Source organism: Haliotis asinina, chromosome 9 (genome assembly GCF_037392515.1).
Source record: "Haliotis asinina isolate JCU_RB_2024 chromosome 9, JCU_Hal_asi_v2, whole genome shotgun sequence".
Classification (NCBI taxonomy): Eukaryota; Metazoa; Mollusca; class Gastropoda; order Lepetellida; family Haliotidae; genus Haliotis; species Haliotis asinina.
Window position 1 is genome coordinate 57,523,317 of NC_090288.1, and position 16,525 is coordinate 57,539,841.

The window sequence follows — 16,525 nt, forward strand, 5'->3', positions numbered from 1 at the left end:
AACTAACGCGCGACTGAGCGGCACAATCTGAATGAACTGTCACCCTTTATTCTGACCTCTTCACCACGGCAGACGATATCAACACATAAGCACGAAATCCTTGGTACGCATGCATTATTTGACGGTCAGCCACCTTACATTGTTGAATGTAGCAAATATTGTTCAACCGCGGCGGGTCAAATCTGGGACACGTAGGGCACTAAGAGGCCCATTATGGGTGCAGTGAAACTTCAGACGTGGTTGATCTCAATGAGATTTATGTGCTGGCAAGTTTGGTCAGACATCGATAAAATCGACCTAAGGTGAGAGGACAAATACGCTTTTGAAAGTATATAAACTGAAAAAAAGCCTTTATTTTGTATCCTTAGTTTCGAATAAGAACTTATCTGATTATCCTATATTTATAGTAGGGTCAAGTCAATCTTAACGATCCTGAGGGAAAACGTTTCATTTAGAGTTATAATTGAGGGGTCGAATCCCAGGTTTATGTCCATGTCTATAGGCATAACGTAAACAATTACCCGTGATGATCCGAGTTAGAAATGAAGTGAGCGGCTGACGGGATCGGGTAGTCAAGTTCGCTGACTTGGTTGACACATGTTCTCGTATCCCAAACGATGCTCATGATGTTGATCTCTGGATTGTCTGGTCTGACCTCGATTATCTACACACCGCCGCAGTAAAGGTGGAATAACGCAGAGAACAGTGTAAAGCAGGAAACAAGCAAACTGCTAACACTGTTATATACCTTATCATCACTCACTCAGGAATTCGTCAAAAGAGCCCAGGCAAACAGGGTTCACAAAACCTGCATTTCATCTGTCGGGCTGATGTAGCTCGTCTATTCATTTTGAAAGAGTTATTGGTATCAGGTGGAAGAAATTAGAGTTACGTCCCTTTGTGTGTGGTCTGTTCGTTTCCTGTAATTGTCACAATGTCTCGATACCCAACAAGCTGAAACGTGTTGCATTCGGTATCAAACAGATACATTACCACAGGGTGAAAATAGATGTTATTATTATGTTGTGTATCAATGTTTATAATCATATCAAATATAATCACACATACCCACAAGTGTCCTCCTGCGACGGTACATAAGTTCCAAAACATTAAAAGTCAAATTAAATTTATCCACACTTTTTCATCATTCAGTGTGTGTCTTTGTAATGTATGGTTAGATGTGTCTAAATTCCTAACATCGCAAGGGATGGTTTAAATGTTCATGCTGGAATCAAATGGTCCACTGTCTATGTATACTTACTACACTGGTGTAAAACCGCTACATTGGTTTAGAACTCCCACACTGGTGTAAAACCCCTACATTGGTGTAGAACTCCTACACTGGTGTAAAATTCCTACATTGGTGTAAAACCCCTACATTGGTTTAAAACTCCTACACTGGTGTAAAACACCTACACTGGTTTAAAAGTCCTACACTGGTTTAAAACTCCTAGACTGGTGTAAAACACCTACACTGGTTTAAAAGTCCTACACTGTTGTAAAACTCCTACATTGGTTTAAAACCCCTACACAGGTGTAAAACCACTATACTGGTGAAGGAGTGTTACGAATAACACTGGGGCTAAGTCTGCTTAGACTGGAGACCATGGTCTCTAGCATGGTGATCTACCTTCATTTGTTTGCAATCTATAGCCTATTTTTATATTGCCTTGTAATTTCATGTTCAAATGTGTTTTTTTATACATAATTACTAGTTTTAAATGCATACCCTAGTATGAATGCCACTCAAGAAACTGATACACTAGTAGTTTAACTGTTCTTCATCTACAGACTTTTAAATCTTTGGTGGGCATTTAGAACAATCTTTTAATGTCTAAGTTTATTGTTGTGTGATATAATTGTTAATTGTTCTCGTCACTATATTGCTGAAATATTGCCGATGTGACGATAAAAATTAATTCACTCACTAACTCATACCCACATGTAAACAATTAGGTTGAAATCGAGGACTCGGGTTGAAAGCGGGTTATGGGACGGGTACTTTATGAACCGTCACTTGTTACACATCGTAGAGTATATGAACTGACCAAATGCCTTTACCATTATGCAAACTACTGGAAACCTCTTCCTATCAGTCGACTCAAATCAGATGCACACGCGTCGATTGTAAAGTTATATAACGAACATTTCATCACTTTGACTACATGTGACCCTGGCAGGTCAGTTGTATAAGCCCTGCTATATAAATGCGCCAAGCAGGTGCTTTGGCACATCGATCGATCTGTCCTCAGACCTCAGAGCATTGAGCGCTAACAACTAGTTGAGAACTATTTGTAATAGGTGTGATTTATCTGACGGATTTCAGACAAGAATAACTAGCATGTGTAAACACTGAACTGATGCTCATCATATAAATTATATTTATGGCATTAAATAGTGATTTGATATTGACATGGATTCTCTCAGTGCTCAGCTTTAAAACGGGAACTGGAATGTTTGAAATCGGGATATTAAAAATAAAAATTTTGTCGAGTAAAGTGTCAATGTTAGACATAGAGCGACGTTTAACAAAGTATAAGCAGACGACAACCAGAGGTTTTAAAGGAACGACTTTTATTTTCTTCATAACATCAGCCGGCAGGTCGACCAGGGGCATCAGAGGCAGGGCGAGGCAGGCAGAAGCAGGAGGGGGCCCTCTCGGGGAACTGTACTGTACTTGGCGAGTGTCAGTTCATGTCTGCTGGAGTGTGGGGTCTGGCCCCCCTTTTATCCAGCTCATCCCCCGCTTTGATTGACACAAGGGGAAGGGGCAACTGGCATATGGTTCCACCCAGCTGGCAGGTTGATCCAGGTAGCTGGCAGGTCGATCCCCTTAGCTGGCAGTTTGATCCAGGTGGCTGGCAGGTTGGTCCGCGTGACCCCACCACACCAATCTTGTCCCCCATTAGTGTCAGGCGAGACGTTGGTCTCTAATCCCCGATAGGGCAAGTCACGGTCAGCCGGATCGCAAGGCAGCATTCATGTCGAGCCTGACCTACCCCCCATTGTGTTACATTCGCCCCTTTGTATTCCGAAATTTTTCAGCAGAAAAATTTCATTTCGTTTACAAGGTTATATAGTCTTTGCGTTGTGTTTTCGGCCGGATACGTATGCTACAGTCCGTTATCACTGATTACAGTTCACACAAATTCTCATGCATTCCCACACTATAAACATATTTGGGAATAAACCAAACACTTGGTTGTCCATGAGTCCTTCCTTGGACCCCATTTGGGACACAGCACAGTCTGGTTCATGTCACTGTCGTCGTTAGTTGTGGTTAGCCAGTCACATCCAGACTTGGGTAGAGCTGCCGCACTACGGTGGCTGTTCCCGTCCTGTCCGTCCTTCCGGGCACGAGTGGTGCAGAGGCTATCCGCTCCCTGTCGGTGGTAACCGCACCTTCCGTTTCAACAGGCACCAACTCAAACTCGGAAGTAGCATGGGTGTGTTTTCCTCTCCTAATTCTTTTGGCCAGCCAGTGTTTGATAATTTTGGAATAGACAGTAACTGACACCATTATCAGGGCAAGTGACAATGCTACCATGACAAAAGACCATAAATAATTCCCCGTCCCCATTTCCTCAACGGTATCCATTGACTCTAATTGCTCAAGCAAGTGCCCCATTGGAATCTTATTGAGGTGTCTTAATTTCTTTGGTAATTTAACCCTTGTAAGATCAAACGTCCTTCCTCGTAGGGGTTCCAGCAAAAGCATTTCCGTTATATTCAATGTATTGACCAAGTTCAGGAATTTGTCCTCAACATTACGTCTGCTCTCATTTTGATTATAGGGCAATAGAGTCATATAGTCATTTGATGCAGAACAGGACTTTTTTAACCTTATCACATCCAAGGGAGGTTGCGCCGTTAAGGCATGGGGTCGTCTGACGTCACTTTCGCAAACTATGGTGAAGTCCAATTTAGTACACGTTGCTATGACCCACTGTCCCGTAGCCAGTTATTCAGCTAGAGGTAGAATAGCCTGAGGCATCACTTCTGTCCTGCAGAATCTCTTTATCTTTTGCTCATTTTTCATAAAGAGGGCAACTATACATAACCGACTGAAGTTTATGGGGTATGCAGGACTTTGAATTTGACAGTAACCGACCATCCTGGCGGTACACGCATGCTTTTCTGTTTCTTTCAATAGCAAGAGGTAGAATAGCCTGAGGCATCACTTCTGTCCTGCAGAATCTCTTTAACTTTTGCTCATTTTTCGTATGCAGGACTTTGAATTTGACAGTAACCGACCATCCTGGCGGTACACGCATGCTTTTCTGTTTCTTTCAATAGCAAGAGGTAGAATAGCCTGAGGCATCACTTCTGTCCTGCAGAATCTCTTTAACTTTTGCTCATTTTTCATAAAGAGGGCAACTATACATAACCGACTGAAGTTTATGGGGTATGCAGGACTTTGAATTTGTCAGTAACCGACCATCCTGGCGGTACACGCATGCTTTTCTGTTTCTTTCAATAGCATGTACTTAGTACGCTTAGCGTTCACTGCTATTAGTTCTGCCTCTAACTTATATTTAGCTATTGAATTTTGGAAACCATTTTCAGTGCTGCTAATTTCATTGGCCAGGATAGGAATAGGTAGGTTATGGGTTCGATATATCTCTACATGACCATCTAGATCTAAGAGAGGTAGAGAGACAACTATAACTATCTTGTTGTCATAAAGCACTGTAGTACACTTAAGGGTCCTATAGAAATTCCATAACTCACTTTCGGGATCACCGGCTAACTTGAACCTTGGGGGGGAGATGAATTTTACCTCTTGTAAGATAGTTAGCAACTGCGTGGGTGTTATTGTGCTAGGCGACATATGGCCCAGGGATAGCACGTTTAGTTGTAAATGAAGGTGTTCCAAATAAGTGGCAAAGTTTCCTATCGTTTGTCTTAGTTCCTCTGTTACCAATTCTATTTGTAGATAAGTCTTAACAGCCCACTCAAGGCTGTCTATGCGTACTTGGAAATGGTTGGTGACATTCCGGGATTGAGCTGTCAACTTGTTGTAAGCTATCTACTATATTATTTATGGAATGACGATTTTCCCCAATTTGGACTCTGGATACGTTCAGGATAGTTAATCCTTCCTGCACTACATGCGCTAAACGAGCTTGGTTAGTGGCTAACTTATGTACATTCCTTTTGATACTACCCAGGTCCTCATCTGACACTGTTCCGAAAAGGAAACTCAATGCTTTCCCGACAAAGGGTAAAAGCGACCTTTTAGGCCTCGACAGGTGGTGATATTCCAAAAAGTTTTCCTGAAGATTACTTAACGTGATATTCAAACTATTTATTTCTTGATCCAGTTTTATGAACATGCCGTCTATTCCAGCATAAGCAGCACTATAGTTCTTGTTGATTACCTTATGAATAACTAATGCCACGTCTGCAATATGCATTTGACATTTGGATAGATACATTTGGTAGGGTTTTAGGTCTATAACAAAGGTGATTAGCCACATAGATCTGGTGGTTGTCACGTCATTTAACTTTTGAAATATGATATTTTCGAACATCATGGTACCACTGGCTAGACCGATACATACAAAAAGAATTAGGACACCCATAATGATTCTCTGAGAACACAGAGGATAACAGATTGGTCTCACGAAATACATGAGTTATAATTAACAGCCAGAACGATTCCTTTATATATGTATATATGTATATATATGTATATATGCATATGCAGCTTTTGGTCAGTTGTCATAAGAAATCGTCCAGTGAATAAACATATCTATATGGGCATGTATATGTAGCATTACTAATATGTACATTGCAGTCGTAGCTAACCATCTATTGCGAAACCTTACAATAGTTGGGCTACAGCTTCTAGTAACTTCTTAACGTGGTTACCAGGCTTAGGTTTCTTATCCGTTTCACATTTCATGGTGTCAGGGTTGCTATTGACGACGTTCACCACATCTTCCTGATGTGTTTGTGAGCTATCAGTACACTGGTCAGAGTCATAACCCTTGGTTATTTCTAGTTCCCGCTTATTGCTCCTTAGCCGCTTCGGCTAGGGGGATGTCCTCCTCATCCTCAGAATCAGATCTCTCCTGGCGATATCGTCTCGCGATTCTAGCTAAAGGATCCCCCGTCTTGGTGTCTGAACTTTCTGAACTTGATTCAGAGGAGGGAGGGACAACATAGGCAGTCTTCCTCTTAGGCCGACCACTGGTATCATTCGGGATATCCCATTCGTCTATATCAGCTATCCTCAGATGCTCTGCATGGGCTTTTGTCGTTGAGCCATCAAGCTGACATCGGATGATATAGGTGACAGGAGAGGTTTGATCTATGATCCTGTAAAATGGCTTCCATTTGTTTTGCAGTTTGCTCTTCCGCTGATGGAGCCTGTAGAAGACTGGGTCTCCTTTCTTTATTTTGTTCGGCTTCCTGTTCCTGTCAGCATACTGTTTCTGTGTGCGCTTAGCCTTTTTCATATTTCTATGAACCAGTACGAAGGATTTGTGTTGTTGTTGTAACCCGATCTTGTGTTCATCCTCTCCGGTGTACTTTCGCCTCGGCTTGAGTAGATTATCAATGGGTAACACAACATCCCGATTATACAACAAGAATAAGCGAGTACATCGTGCAAAGTCCGTTGGAACCGCTCAACTCGACTGTTGGCCTGTGGGTGATAGTATGAGGTCTTCACGTGATTTACCCCCAGTGCCTCCAGAGTTTCCTTAACTATTCGGTTTACATTCTCCGTGCCAATGTCCGTGACGATCTGAAGCGGGGCGCCAAAACGTGGAAAAATTTCCTCGATCAGTAAGTGGGCCACGGTTTCTGCTGTTTTGTCTGGGACGGGAAACACTTCGGGCCAACCACTAAAATGATCCACAAAGCTTATGATGTACTTGTTCCCAGACAAGGAAGTAGGGTATGGTCCAGAAAGGTCCATGCTAACCTTGGCAAATGGGTAGGGTGGCATATCAGTGTCTTGTAGCGGCGGCTTCTGTGCTTTCATCATACGGACTTGACAAGTGATGCACCTAGTGATGTAGCTATACAGTTTTTTGTATAGGTTCGGCCAATAATATTTGGTTTTTATTGACTCAAATGTCTTGTCAATTCCCATATGTCCATTTTCGTCATGATACTGTGTCACTACATCTTGCTGCAGCTGTTCAGGCACATATAACCGTGGTACTGGCTCATCGTCTGCATCACTCATAAAATAGAGTAGCCCATCTGTGATTAGAAATCTTCTCAGTGGTGATTCATCTCCACTACCCTTTTCCAGCTTGGTCTTGATATCCTGAATGTTCTTGTCCTTCAGCTGTTCGGATCTCATGTCAAGACCCTGTTTACAGGTTTTGAGAATCTCATGGGCCTCACTTTGTTTAGGCTCACAGCTAGCAAACTCTTTTGTAGAGAATTTGCCAGAGTCGAAGACATTAATCTCTAGGGCATTGTCAGGACCATCTAGTACTATTTCATCCTCAGGATTGGTATCGACTTCTGGTAGGTACTCTTGACAGGAGGTCAGCACAGGTATTGGTCACTCCTGCAATGTACTCAATTTCACAGTTGTAGCCTGCAATCCCCAGTGCCCAAAGCTGCACTTTCTTATTCTGCATCGGTGACTCCAGAAGGTACTTCAAAGGTTTATGGTCTGTTCGGATGATGAATTTGGCATTATGCAGATAGTGGTCAAGTTTTTGTAAGGCATAATGGATAGCGTACGCTTCTTTTTCAATGGTTGACCACCGCGTCTGGGTATCTGTCAATTTGTGTGAGAGGAAATGGATCGGCTTCTCAACCCCTGCGGATGTACTGTCATCATAATGTACTTGTGCTAGGCAGGCACCCACACAGCTGTCGCTGGCATATGTCAGCAAGGGTACCACCGTGAGACTCTTCTTCAAGAACTGAAAGGCCTGTTGACATTCTTTTGTCCAAGCGAATCGAGCATACTTCTTGGTTAGTTTCACAATTGGTTCTGCTATTTTCGAGAAGTTTGGTATAAATCTCCTATAGTAACTGCACATACCAACAAAACTGCGGACTTCTCGAACTAAGGCCGGGGCCTCCATGGATCGGATTGCCTCGACCTTTTTCCCATCGGGTTTGATCCCATCCTGATTGATGACGGACCCCAAATAGTTAGTTTCTTTTTGCATGAATGAACATTTTGACAGTTTTAGTTTCAGTGAATGCTGCCGGATTCTGTCAAAGACCAATTGAATATGTTTCAGGTGTTCTTCCTTGGTTTTAGAAAAGATAAGGACATCGTCAAGGTAGGCAATAGCAAAAGCCTCAAGATCCTCTAAAACGATATTCATTAGCTCTGTAAAGATTGACGGGGCATTACATAAGCCAAATGGCATTACGGAAAACTCAAAAAAGTCCTCGGTGACAGGCGAATGCAGTTTTCTCTTTGTCCTTTTCATCCATCGACACCTGCCAATATCCGGACTTTAAATCCAGGGTTGTAAAGTATCTAGAATCTCCTAATTGGGCGAGGATGTCATCGATCAGAGGTAAAGGCGTTGAAATCGGGCGAATAATACGGTTCAGCGATCGGAAGTCGACGCAAAACCTTTTGCTGCCATCCTTCTTGTCAACCACTACTATTGGGAAACTTCACGGTGACCTTGATCGTTGTATGATTCTAGCTTCAAGCATTTCATTAATTGCCTAATCAACTACCTGACGCTTGTTCAACGGGGTTCTATAGGGCTTCATTTTAATTGGAGGATGGTCACCAGTGTCTATTTTCATTGTCACCGTGTCTGTATGTCCTAAGCCCATGTCATTTTTTGCAAAGAGGTCACGGTTACGTTTAACTATGTCACAGACATTATCCCTGTGTTCCGGTGGTACGTTAATGTCAGTGTCCTTGTCATCTAGTATGTCATTGTCTGACAGGTCTGACATCTTGACCAAGTTTGTGTTATTGACTAACATGACGGGGATATCCGATCCCTGTGTTTATCTACCCTGACAATGGAGTTAGTAACTAGGACACCAGGTTCACTTGCCAAATAACCAGTATCAATAGCGGTCAGTTGATACACATCATCAATCTGCATGCCATCCCTATTCTTCACTTTAGTTCTCAAGACATTTTTACTTTGAGGTTTTATTGTTACATTGGCTGCTAGCCTCGCTACAGAGGAAATGTGAATATCTTCCTCTAAGGGAACATAAGTCTTGCCAATCCTTAAGCTACCAAGATCAAAGTAAAGTCAAACACCAGCCTGGGTCAACCAGTCATGGCCGAGTATCATATTCCGATTCATGTTACATATACATGACAACATAGAACGTATGATTGAGAGTGACACCCCTAAGCTTGAAAGTGAGATTGACACTGCCATCTACTTTCAGAGCATTTCCATTGACTCCCTGTAGCAAAATCTCTTTCTTATCAAGTTTGCAAAATCCCTTAATTAGCTCAAAGATTCTCCTATGTATTATTGAAACTTCTGCTCCTGAATCTATTAAACACCTGACCTTTCTTTTACCTATCTTTATGCTGCATGAGTTTGGTCTTCCTGCTAGATTAATTGAGTACCTCTTTTCACTCTCTTCCCCAGTGGCTTCCTTGTGGGGAAGAGGTTCTAGTTTAAAGCTCTATCATTAGTGGGGGCAAAGGTCACCCTGCGTCTAGTCGGGCATTCCCTCTTAACATGTCCCGGTTGACTGCATAACCAACACACTATGGGTTTTGGGGAGGGTGGACGCCCTGTCCCTACTACTGCATGAATTCCTCTTCTCGACTGTAACCCACTCTGACTAGCTGGGATCCTACAATCCCTAGCCCTATGCCCTGTTTGGTGGCACTTGAAGCATTTCCTGTGCTTTAAGTGGTCTATGTCCATCGCTTCTTCCCTTCGTTCATTTAGGAACATTCCTTCCCTACTATACACCTGGAAATTAATCAAGCAACACCCCAATTTTTTCTATTGGAGCAACTTTGAAGTGTTCTGACAATCAAAATATGCCGGGTTGATATAGTTTGACACTTTTTTATTCAACAGACGATCTCTGACAAACAACTTAAAGGGAAAAAGTATCAAGACTTTGCTTTATTGCAACGAAATCCAAATTCTTAAAACTGTCTTAAATTCATGAAAAAATGGACACAATTTACTATTCATCCACAGACGTTGTTGTCAGGTGTATTAACACAAATGTCACATGGAAAGAAAGAACAGTCATCTGAGAGTCTGCACACCGACTTTCATCAATATCTAGTGTGTCCTCCCTGCGCACGCACCACCGATTCCAGACGCCTCCTCATTCCTTGGATGAGTCTCCGGATCTGATTCTGGGGGATCCTGTTCCACTCCTCATGCAGGGCAGCCGTCAATTCGTTGAGATTATGGACTGGTGGGTCTCTCTGCCTCACACGACGGCCAATAAAGTCCCACAAATGTTCAATGGGGTTGAGGTCAGGGCTCATGGCAGGCCATGGAATTCTGTCAATTGCATTTTGCCACAAAAAATCATTTACAGCATGCGCCCTGTGAGGTCTAGCATTGTCGTCCATAAATATGGGTCTCGTTGCCAGAGGATGGTTCTCAAAATGAGGTACCACAGCCCTGTCAAGAACCTCCTGTTGGTAACGAACACCGTTAAGGTTGCCACGGATGGTAATGATATCCAACTTGCAGTTCATGGAAATGCACCCCCATACCATAACGGAACCTCCCCCAAAGGCCACAGTCTCCTGGATGTTCCGTGGAGCCATTGCTGTGTTCCTCTGCCTCCAGACCCGAGTACGACCGTCCACCATGTGCAGCAAGAACCGGCTCTCATCTGAGAAATGGACCTTCCTCCAAGAGGCAATGTTCCAGTGCAAACGGTCATTACACCAGGCCAGTCGGGCTGCCTTATGGGCTGGAGACAGTCTGGGTCGCTTGATTGGCCTCCTTGCCCGGTATCCTGCAGCTTTCAGACGATTCCGAACAGTCCTGTTCGAGATGGGTCTCCCTGGAAGCCACTCCTGTCTCAACCGAGAGCTCGAGTCGAAGGACCTGCGACGTACAAGTCTCAGTAAAGCTCTGTCCTCCCGGACTGTGGTCTTCCTGGGTCTTCCTGGTCTAGGCAGGTCTTTAACTTCATTAGTGGCCCGGTATTTTTTCAAAAGTTTTGAAATTATGGAATGATGTCGTCCGATTTGAGTCCCGATTTGTCTTAGAGACATACCAGCATTCCTCATGCCGATTATTTGCCAACGAGTGGCCTCTGATAATTTCCTACGTGCCATGACATTGAAATGAATGAAAAACCAAATGCAATCGACAACCTGCGCTTGTAAACACCCCAGGGAAAAAGTGCATTTTTCGAAAGTTGAGGTTAAAGCAATGCACGTGCGCTGTGCAAGCTTCACGCGCGTCATATCAACCCATGAAAAGCTCATGCTGTATGTCAATACATCAAAATTGAATAATCAATCATCAAAATTACTTCGTTAAACTTTGTTAAGTTTTTATGTGTCTTTGAATTTGGTGTTGCTTAATTAATTTCCATATGTATATTTCCCGAGGTCCTGCCTTTATTACTGGTTCAAAACGAGCCCTAATGTTCTGCTCATGGGTAGCTGAGGTGACAGCTGTCGCCAGATTGGGGGGATTTTCTCGCATTAATTTCTTTTGTAAGTAATCGAAGGCAAGCCCATCTTTAAAGAAACCTACAAGTTGTCTCTCTACAGCCATACCATTACCATCCTGTCCTAGGCCGGCATAGGCTTCCTCAGCCAAATTCAATAGGCGTTCAGCAAATAACTGCACACTTTCCCCAGGTTTTTGACGAAGTGATCGAAGCAACATAAAAGCATGCTGCGGGTCGGTTATTTCTGCAAATCGCCTGGCTAATTCCTCCTTCAACTCCTCCCACGTTGCCTGTTCGTGGTCATTCATAAACCTAAATATAAAATCGCTGACGACCCCGGTGCTGGTTTGATAAGCTATCATTTTTTTTTGGTTTGAACCTGAATTGGTCAATACTGAATATTTTTCTATGCCTTTTATCCATCCCCATCAAAATTCCTAACTACCGCCGATATTCCTTGAGTCCCAATTTTAGCTGATAAGTTAGCTAAGTGTCCTGAAATTTGGTTGGTCAAACCTTGTAAGAATTCACCTATCTCCTGGTTAGCCATCATGAATGTTGGAGAGTACTAACAAAAACCCTGTCTACTCACTCGTTTCTCGTTGGGCCAGTCTCGACGTAACAGCACTGTGTCTTTTCTTGTCGGCAGTCCTTTACTTTGATGAGGATCCGGGTCACGGCACCAGTTGATGAACCCACTGCATAGCCTATACTTGTAACAAAGTATAAGCAGACGACAACCAGAGGTTTTCAAGGAACGACTTTTATTTTCTTCATAACATCAGCCGGCAGGTCGACCAGGGGCATCAGAGGCAGGGCGAGGCAGGCAGAAGCAGGAGGGGGCCCTCTCGGCGAACTGTACTGTACTTGGCGAGTGTCAGTTCATGTCTGCTGGAGTGTGGGGTCTGGCCCCCCTTTTATCCAGCTCATCCCCCGCTTTGATTGACACAAGGGGAAGGGGCAACTGGCATATGGTTCCACCCAGCTGGCAGGTTGATCCAGGTAGCTGGCAGGTTGGTCCGCGTGACCCCACCACACCAATCTTGTCCCCCATTAGTGTCGGGCGAGACGTTGGTCTCTAATCCCCGATAGGGCAAGTCACGGTCAGCCGGATCGCAAGGCAGCATTCATGTCGCGCCTGGCCTATCCCCCATTGTGTTACAGACGTCCATTTCTTGTGTACCCTGCTAGGATATATACAACACACTCATCCAACGAGTTAGAGCTATTCACCTGCCCCGTCACAGACCTGTACAAGCAGCCAAACACTTGCATGCTCTCTCTAGGAGTCATTCCTCTTCTGGTATGTATTTTCATTATAGATTCATTACAAGATGTCATGGATTTGTTTACTATTTTCAACAACATGAGTGGCATATTCACAGCAGTTAAGGCGGCCTTTACATCTAAAGGACTAGAAACTCCCAAGTACAAGGTTAACGAGGATGGTAGACATGAGGTGAGACCTATGTGATGTATGGCATACGATAACTGCACGACATGATATAAATACTATATACACAATCAAACAACCACACATTCAGTCCTCACGATTTTTATCATTGTAATTTCTCAATAAAATGGCAACATCTGTAGTCCGTTTGCAGTGAAAACGCACCGAAGCGTTTCTCTTTAAACAAAAAAGTAAATCAAATAAAGTGAAATTAACAGTAACATATCAGGCTTGGTTGGCACATCGTATCCCAGTTGTGTATACCGATACTCATGATGCTGATCACCCGACTGTATGGTCCAGACTCGAATCTTTACATCATATAGCAGACAACTGTTGAGTGCGATGTTAAACAACAAACCAACCAACTCAGTGAAGTAAAAGTGGATCAAGTAGGCCATGCTGAATTAGTTATTTGTCTTTGTGTATTTTGAATACATGGAATCATATCTACTGCTGTGTGTGGTGTTTAGGGGTTCGAGGAGCGTTGCTACGAAGCCTGCAAGTGGGTGAGCACCAAGGTAATGGCTATGTCCTACAAGGAAGGCTTCAGGTTTCAGGAAGCTCTTCGGATACATCACTGGAGAGAATGAACCAAGTAAGTGAACACCACATAAGTAAAATAACTTGTATGCATGAGACACATATTGTACATAGCTCAAGCACATTAATTAAAATCATAAATTTTCACTGAACACCAACAGAAGGTAAACCAACTGTATTATGAAATTACCAGTAATCTAAAGGATTTAAGATAGCTCAAAATCAAATTTGAAACCAAACCCGTTAACCGTGATCCATCGATGTATGAGTAGCCGCCAGGTTGGTTGGCATGCGAAAATAGTGAGTTATGGCAGTGTGTGAAACCTCTGAAAAAAAACAACAGGGCTGATAAATGTTGCTGGCCCTGTTAAAATATAACCAGCTCTGTATAAAAACAAAAAACTGAGTTAAGGTGTTAAAATAATGTAATTTATGAATTGCTTGTTGTGAGGTAAACTTGAAAATCAAATTTAATAAATCATAACTTGGTGGTCATTCATTTAGTGTCACCTCCATCTGAATCAGAAAAAAACCAAGCAAAGTCAGAATGGTCAGTATCTTTGGCAATAATGGTCTCTACATGTTCTTCATACAATGAGTACAGGGGATTTGTAACTCTCCTTGTAAAAAGTAAACATGTGCAACAGCAAATTTAACATATACAACTTGGTCACTGACAGCATTCTCTAGACCAATCACGTTTAGTGTTTGATAACAGGGTAGACTGATCTAGACGTGTCTAGCTACCACAATTGTAAGATATTTTCCAAATGTCACCCGTAGTCAATGACATTGTAAAATATATACCCATGGAAAATGTATTGGCCCACAGGGCTGACTATAAAATAAAGTTGTAAGCCCACCATGTAACTAGCCAGCAGTTTCATACACTGATTATGGGGAATTCTACCATGATAACACTTATTTTAGCAGAGTGGTAGTGTAGATTGTTTACGTCAATCTAAATAGTTCTATTAGAAGAAGTCATATTGGTAAGAAATGAAGATTTTCTGTCACAGAAGGTGGAGATGACGGCACCAGTGGCCACCCAGGTTGTGCCAGAGGCGGGTCCCAACTGTGAGAGCACCCTCACCGTCTCCTTCTACAAACCCCAAGAACACCAGGCTGACCCCCCAAAACCCACAAACCCAGACGTCTTCATCAGTGAATGACCGGAGGTCAGACTGGCCGTCAAGTAAGTATTGTCAAAGAAGGGCATATCTGAATGTAAAAGTCCATTTTGATCCTGGTCAAACTAACTGGCTGAGAGTTACGTCCCCTCGCTCTCCTTCGCATTGACAAATCATGTTCCATCTTTCCGACAGCATTTACTTCAGATAACATGACGGCAAGACGATCTAATTCACTATCGAGATCTTATAACGATTCGTATCTCGAAGTGTTCCAAATCATTGGGCACTTTGATTGTAAACATGACAATATTGTGATATTTAAATGTCTCACGGTAATCCTGCAGTGGAAGCCAATATGTTTAAGACCCGGATGGCGATTTCGGTACATGATTTTGATTGACTGTAACTTGTTTGTCCAGCCAAAACAGACCTCCCGCCTCTGTCGAGACGGCTGGAAACTACTCGTGTAGAGTAAGATAAGTACTTGTCTCGCGAAGATGTACAGCAATATACTTAACTATATTCAACTGGTATTCAGCAACAAATGTTTAAATAACGGGTTGGGATGGTCAGACTCATAGTATGCCAGTTGCGCAGATTGACACTCATGGTATCAGTCTCAAGACTGTGTTGTCCGGATTCGATTACTTATAGTTATGAAACAGAAATGTTGCTGAGTGTGCCGTTAGTAACAAACAAACAACAAACAAACTGGGTAAGAAGGAAGCAGAGTCAGGCTTCCTGATCAACAGTTTCAAGGACTCATTATTCCAAGAAGAAAGTGAAAGTAGGGTTATATAATATTTAGGGAAAGGAAAAATGAGCGAGAAGCTATTTCCATCATTCTAAACTGGCTTCCACAGGAGAGATCGTTTGGGTGAAGTCAAACGTCAAAGCTGGGAGATATAGGTACCACTGTGGTGTTATCGGCTACCAGCATGTCAAAATCAATGACGTCTCTTCCACATCTACCCCAAACTTGTTCCCGGCTCCTTTTGAGCGAGACGGGGGCCAGCTTACATCTACCCCTGAAGCTACTTACCTGAACTGGACCCACTTGCACAAAACAATCTTAGCGCTCACACGACAATTATTGTAAATCCAGACTGCTCTCTGCAAGCAGGCCCTCGAATATCACCCTGTCTTGTGTTATGGAAACTTTGTTATATATACAGTAGTGGAAACCCCAAGTGGCTAAATTTCTGGTTTAAGAATTGATGAGAATGGAATTGCAGTTATGCTCTTATTGTATATATGCTTTTTGGACTAGTAAAATTGTGTTATTTCTTCAGATCTTTCAGTGGTATTGCTGAGGAGAAAGATTGGATTAACAAAGGCAGAGAACCTGCCGAAGACCTTGACAAGACGGACTTGAAGAACAATTTTGTGAAGGAATATTTCTTCACAGCTGGTTACGACAGCCCGTTCAAACTGTTCGGACGTCATAATGAAGTATGGTACCGCTAGAGCACTGAAGCATGAACGTGGTGGAGACAATATACTGCCATTAAAAGTAGCATATTAGTTAGTGTGGTGGGACTGTATGATGAAACAAAGCGGTTGTAAAGAGAAACGATGGTATGTGTAAGTGAAAAGTTCAGTTGTTTTACGGATGTCTGTATTGTAGTTAAAACAGCTGTATCGAGAAGTGTTTGTTTATATGTCATTGTTTAACACCACACTCAGCAATGCCCCAGCGTACATGACGACGGTCTGTAGATGATCCAGTAAATGACACAATGACGATCGATCTACGCTACTGAGATACGATGACCAAGTCAGCGAGCCTGCCCACCCAATCACTGCC

At 42.9% G+C, this 16,525-nt stretch overlaps 1 pseudogene; it reads left to right on the top strand.

Moving 5' to 3' along the window:
• Positions 1-8,216: 8,216 nt before the first annotated feature.
• Positions 8,217-16,185, top strand: LOC137296465 (heme-binding protein 2-like; annotated as a pseudogene).
• Positions 16,186-16,525: the final 340 nt, after the last annotated feature.